Below are 6,167 nucleotides of genomic sequence, written 5' to 3' on the forward strand. Positions count from 1 at the left end.
AGACTGGAGGAATACAGGTTTGTTCAATGTCCTTCTAGTGGGATTTGTCTAACGGTTTTTTTCATTACACTAGGGGTATGTGTTTTAGAGAGGAAGATCACATGGGTAAAGTGCCATTCTTATCATGTATCACGAATACATATTACCGATATGACTTGTCACTGCTTATGTTAATCTTGGTCACCTGGCTCAAGTAGTGCTTGTCAGGTTTCTCCACTGTAAAGTTACTCTTTTTCCCTACCTTTTCATTCTGTACTCTCTGGAAAGAAATCACTATGTGTAGTCCACACTTAATGAAGTAAAGAGTTATACTCCATCCCCTTGAGGGTACAGGTGTAGACTCTCTATATAAATCATTTGGAATTCTTCTCCACAGGAGATTTGTCTATTAGCTTCCAACTGTTGGTTTACTCAACCATTTATTTATGCCAGAATGGATTCATGGAAATTGACCTTGTACGTTGGATTATAATTCAATGCTACTTTATTTTGATGCTCAAATCATGTCAGCTTTCACCATCGGGAGCTGTTTCAGTTGGTTTCTGTATACTTTTGACATACTGTCATCTGTGTGTGTGTGTGTGTGTGTAAGGAGTACTTCCTTACTTTCTGACACTATAAGGTTCTGCAGGCACATCTTGTATATTCCCTGTCACAGCCCTAGAATCATCTATTTCTCCAAGAAGCCCTAGTTCCCTTAATTGGAGAATGGCTCTAGAAACCAAGATCTAAGTGTTAGGTGTGCTAAGTGTCCTTGTTGCTACTAGGTGTCCTTGCTTCTAGGCTCTTTTATCGAACAGAATAAGGAAATACATGGGGGTATATTAACTTTTATGTATACATATATCTCTAAGTATTTCTATATGTATCCTTCTGAGTCTATATTAAGCTAAAATGAGTTTATGCTGATGTCTCCCACTCTATTTTGTTACTCAATGGATCGTTCTAGCCTTTTTTTTTTCTTTTGTCTGTATCCTCCAGCTTCAAGAATGAGAAAGCTGGTTTCCACCATCTGCCATTCATCTACTTAACTGTTCAATTCTAATGTATATGTATAGTGGCTTCAGAATTGTTAGCTCATACCTCTATGGAAAACAAATATTAACTGAAGCTATATTTGTTTATGTGCCGTTCCTTTGCTTCTGGTCTTACAGAGGCCACTCATTTCCAAACTTACTTAGGCCAGAACCTTTTCTCCCTATCCCTGCAGTGAGGTTGTGTTATTAATGTCATATAATTAGATTGTTGTGTGACCGTATGTCTTCCATTCTGAGGTCTCTCAATCTACTAAACTGTTTTTTTATTTGCACACACTAAAATTCATTCTGGTGCTATAAAAAGTCCTATGGGTTTTGACAAAGGCAAAATATTGTATATCCATCACCCTGGTGTCATATGTAAACTTATCTTCACAAACCCCTGCTTCTTGACCTAAACCAGCCTGCCTGCAAGCATCATCGATGGCCATGCCCTTAAAAAAATAATTACCCTTTAAAAAAGTTCTAGGGGACACAATCCCCCTGCTTTCAATTTGTCACACTCCCCAACCCAAATCTCCTTGGCTTTCTTTTTCCCCTACTCCCTCAACCCCCACTCCCAGCTACCTGAATGTCTTTAAGAAAGGTTTTTCCTGGGGCGCCTGGGTGGCTTAGTCGATTAAGCGTCTGACTTTCGCTTAGGTCATGATTTCACGGTTAGTGGGTTCGAGCCCCGCGTCGGGCTCTGTGCTGACAGCCAGCTCAGAGCCTGGAGCCTATTTCAGTCTGTGACTCCCTCTCTCTCTGACGCTCCCCTGCTCACGCTGTCTCTCTCTCTCTCCTAGAAGTAAATAAAAAACATTAAAAAATAAAAAATAAAAGGTTTTCCCCCTCTCTGCATCCACACTGTAGAACTGTATGAACAGGCCAGATGAGCAGTAGAATTTTCCAAAAAATAACTTCACCAACATGTCCAGTGATAGGTAAAGATCCAATGATGAGAGGCCCAGAACTGGCAGTGGTAGTTCAGATGCACATCAGAGAGCCTGAAGGACAAGAAGAAGGAAAATCTCTGTCACCAAACAGAAAAAACAAAACAAAAAACAAAAGCGCCATACTCTCTAGGAAAATCACTGCTAAATTATCCACCACTTGTGTGAAAAGACTTCAGAAGGAACTAACCGAAGTCATCCATGTTCCTTGCCATGCTGGTCCTAAAGCAGATAACATTTATGAAAGGAGATTCATTATACTTGGCCCACCTGGCTCTGTGTGTGGAGGTGGTGAGGTTTTTCTGGATATCACATCTTTATGTGATTATTCATGTAAGCCACCACTGAAAGTTACTTTCCACACCAGAGTCTGTCACTACATCAACAGTCAAGGACTCATCTGTCTCTACATCCTTAAAGACAACTGAAGTCCCACTTTGACAATTTCAAAGATTTTGCTGCTGACTTGTTCCCTCTGACAGACTGCAACTCTGTAGATACTCCAGTTGGAAGCATAGCTTCTCTGTATTTGAGGAAGAGAACAGAACACAAAAAGCGATAGGCAACCCAATTCACATACTTTCTATTCAATGAGAACGAACAGAGACACATTCTCACTGTGCTGCAAATCTTGGGATTTCCTTTAAAGAATTTATTTTTAGGTAATCTCTGCTCGCAATGTAGGACTCGAACCTACAACCCTGAGACCAAGAGTCGTATGCTCTACCAATTGACCCAGCCAGGCATCCCTGTGCTGCAAATTTTTATGTCCTTTACAATATGGATTTCTGTGTTGCTGGGGAGGAAAAAATTTTCCTCTACCATTCTAGCTTTTTGGCTGGTCTAACAATCAAATTAACATAAAAGAGATTGATGGGAGAAAAACAAATTTAATACATACAAATGGAGATCACAGAAAACTATGAGATGGGGAATAAGTCAGTCAGTTGAGGCTTATATGCCATCTTGAGTAAAGGAATGAGGTAGAGGCTGGGAGCTTCAAATGGGAGGAAGATGATTCATAAGGAGAGCAAATGTGTAGTAGTTAGATGTCTGTCCTGCCATATGGACAGGTCATTCAGATACAAAAGATATCCCTTGGTAAGAGCTCTTTCTCTGGACTAGGCCCCTTATATAAAATTTTTTGGGGGTAGTTTAAGGGATAAGTAAAAGGTTTTCTTGAGTTTCTGGGTCTTGATTGCCTTTGCCTCAAAATAGCCCAGATGCCAAAGTGGCACATTTTGGGGAGACTTGTTCTGAACCCTTTCAGTGTATATAATTCTATTCTCTGCTTTTATCCCTTGGAGACAGAAAGATTCCCCTAAAGAACAAATACTATCAAGAGTAGAATTTTGTAGGGATGCCTTGGTGGCTCAGTCAGGTAAGCATTCAATTCTTGATCTCAGTTTGATATGAAGGTCATGAATTCAAGCCCTGCACTGGGCTCCCCACTGGGCATGAAGCCTATTTAAAAAGATAGTAGAACTTTGTAGCTGTAGTTTTGCTTGAAATGTCTACTTCAAAGTCATCCTCCTTTGGGATATTAAAATGAAGGGGTGCTACTCAACCAGTTAAGTGTTCAACTCTTTATTTTTGCTCAGATCATGATCTTAAGGTTCTTGAGATTGAACCCTGTGATGAACTTTGAGCTGACAGCACAGTAATAAAAATAAATACGCTAAAAAAAAAAAAAAAGAAAAAAAAAAAAAAAAACAACAACAACAAGGGATTTTACCCTTTATAAAATACAGGGTCTAAAACTATATTGTAATTGCTTCTTGCATATTTCTAACCTCATGAGAGCTTACCTATATTACCATGAATACCCATGCTCAGCACATATCTAGCACATATTAGAAACCCAGAAACCATTTCTGAATAAAGATATCAATCCCAGTTGGTCTTAATTGAAATAACCCATACATAGTTTTCATCCTAAAATTTTTCTGAAATTCAAGTTTTTTAATTAGAAAGCTAACTAAAGCCTTAAGATTCAATATCTGTTTTATAGGTATATTTATGGTTTAACCCATTCATTACTAACTAGCTCTATATAGTCCTACTAACTCAGAAGGGATTCTGCATACACATAATGAATTTTTCACCATGGCTTTGCCTATATATTGAAAATGTGAACAATTTTTTAATGGCCTAGAATTCCTCTTTAAAAATGTTACAAGAAATTTTCAATAAGGAAATCATACATTTTTATATCCAAAACAGAAAATGTTCACAAATTTTATTTCCTACAATTTGGAATATGTTGTATCTATAGGCAAACAAGGTCAAGCTTATAATTTTCATAAATGTAATTTTGCAAATTTCATAAAAGCTAAAACTCCTTTTACTTAATGTAATGAACAGGTGATGGTGACATGCATAATGCAATTTTCACAAATGAAAGTAAATGTAAGTTCATATTTCTGTATTCAAGAAAAATATGAACTAACTCAATAAAGATGAGCAGTATTAACCTTAAGGAGTTAATCATCAGAGTGAATGAGGGAAAATAGTATAATTAGCAATATATGAAGGTAGTCATTAAGGTGAACCAAGGCACATAATATAGTTTGCAATATAATGTAAACAAAGCCAAAGTTCCCATAGCAACACAAACTTTTCTTCAATGTACACATACTCTATTTTGGATTACCAGTTAGAGTTCTAATATATAGTTTCTTGTGCACATGTATAATAAGGGTATGTCAACATGATGGTGAGAACAATAAGTTTTATATTTTCAGATTCAAATATATTTAAATTTCCAAGCCTCACACTTAATTTTCTATATGTTTTACAACTCCTAAAATTTTTCTGGCATTTCTATTGATGCTGTGAAATTACACTTCTCTCATCCATTGCAATGTTTTTAAGTACCTTTATTGCTTAATCTTTTATTTTTTAGGATATGTATATATATATATACATATATATATAAAATGCATTGTGTGAAATTAAATTTTTAACATTTTGATGATTACATCTAGAGGCAATAAAAGATTATGTAAATATTAGGATATCTACTAGCCAGCCCTAAATTATTTCACTTAACAATAAAATAGTAACTACCATAAAATGATATTCTTTGCTCATCATGGACAGTGTACTGAGTTATTCTTTCTGCAGGGAAAATTTTTTCCTTCTGCAATTCTAGCTCAGATAATCCAGTCTATTATAGCTGTATCTTTACTTTCTTTTTCTTCTTTATAAAACAGAGCTGTTTAAACATTTACATCTACAAAGTGCTTTTCAATCATTTGTATACTAATTCTCATAAGATTTTTGTGAATGTGTCAGATGGGCGATAGCTACAATTATTTATATTTTATGTATGGAGAAACAGGCAAATACCTAAGGTTGTATAACAGAACACGTAGACAAAGCAGTTACTCAGCCTACCAACTTTAAGTCTTATATTATTTACGTAGGCAGAAAAGTCAAGGGGAAATCTTGTGTTTTATTTCATATTCATATATTTTTTCACCTAAAAACAAACCCTTATTCATTTTTGTTAAGAACTAATAATCAAATGTTTAACATATTCTGGAGAATCCTAGTGACTCTTTCAAAGAGCAGTTCAACTCTTTGAGGTTTAAATTATTAATAGATTTTACTCAAGGTGAAATGGAAAAGAGTTTTAAAGCAGCTTGGTTTTACTAATCTATCTTTCCTCAGTTCCAAGGCCCTCAAGTATTTATGTGTTTTGAATTATATGATGATAGGAACTGAAGGCTCTACCTTTAACTAAAGATTAGTATGAAGTCTCAAAATTAACCGTTTGGAATTCAAACTCTCAGTGGTGCCTAACGAGCATCTGACCTACAAGAGATAATATTATTTTCTTATAATATGAATAGGCAGAATAAAAATATAAAAATATCACCAGCTTTCCAGAAAAAATATGTTTGCATCCTTCTATTAGTTAAAATGTATTTGTTTGGTCAATACATATATAAGAAGTCCAAGAAACTGAAAACCAGGACAAGGGTTAAAAGTCCTCTTCAGTTAAAAATGAGGCAAAATAAATAATAGTAATAAGGAGCATAGATAGCATTAAGATTTTAGCATTTTCTATCACCCAGACATGTTCTCATTGTGGTACAATATAAATGGTTTCATTCATGTGTCAGGATATAAATATTAAAACCAAGATGTCCAGTTTCAGGGAGAAAAAGTCATCCCTTTTGAAGATCATGAT

The 6,167-nt window shown here is 35.6% G+C and overlaps 1 pseudogene; it reads left to right on the forward strand.

The window, feature by feature from the left end:
- The first annotated feature begins 1,946 nt into the window (after nt 1-1,946).
- Nucleotides 1,947-2,531, forward strand: LOC144238831 (ubiquitin-conjugating enzyme E2 E3 pseudogene; annotated as a pseudogene).
- The last annotated feature ends 3,636 nt before the right edge of the window (nt 2,532-6,167 follow it).

Source organism: Crocuta crocuta, unplaced genomic scaffold (genome assembly GCF_008692635.1).
Source record: "Crocuta crocuta isolate KB4526 unplaced genomic scaffold, BGI_CrCroc_1.0 scaffold116, whole genome shotgun sequence".
Classification (NCBI taxonomy): domain Eukaryota; kingdom Metazoa; phylum Chordata; class Mammalia; order Carnivora; family Hyaenidae; genus Crocuta; species Crocuta crocuta.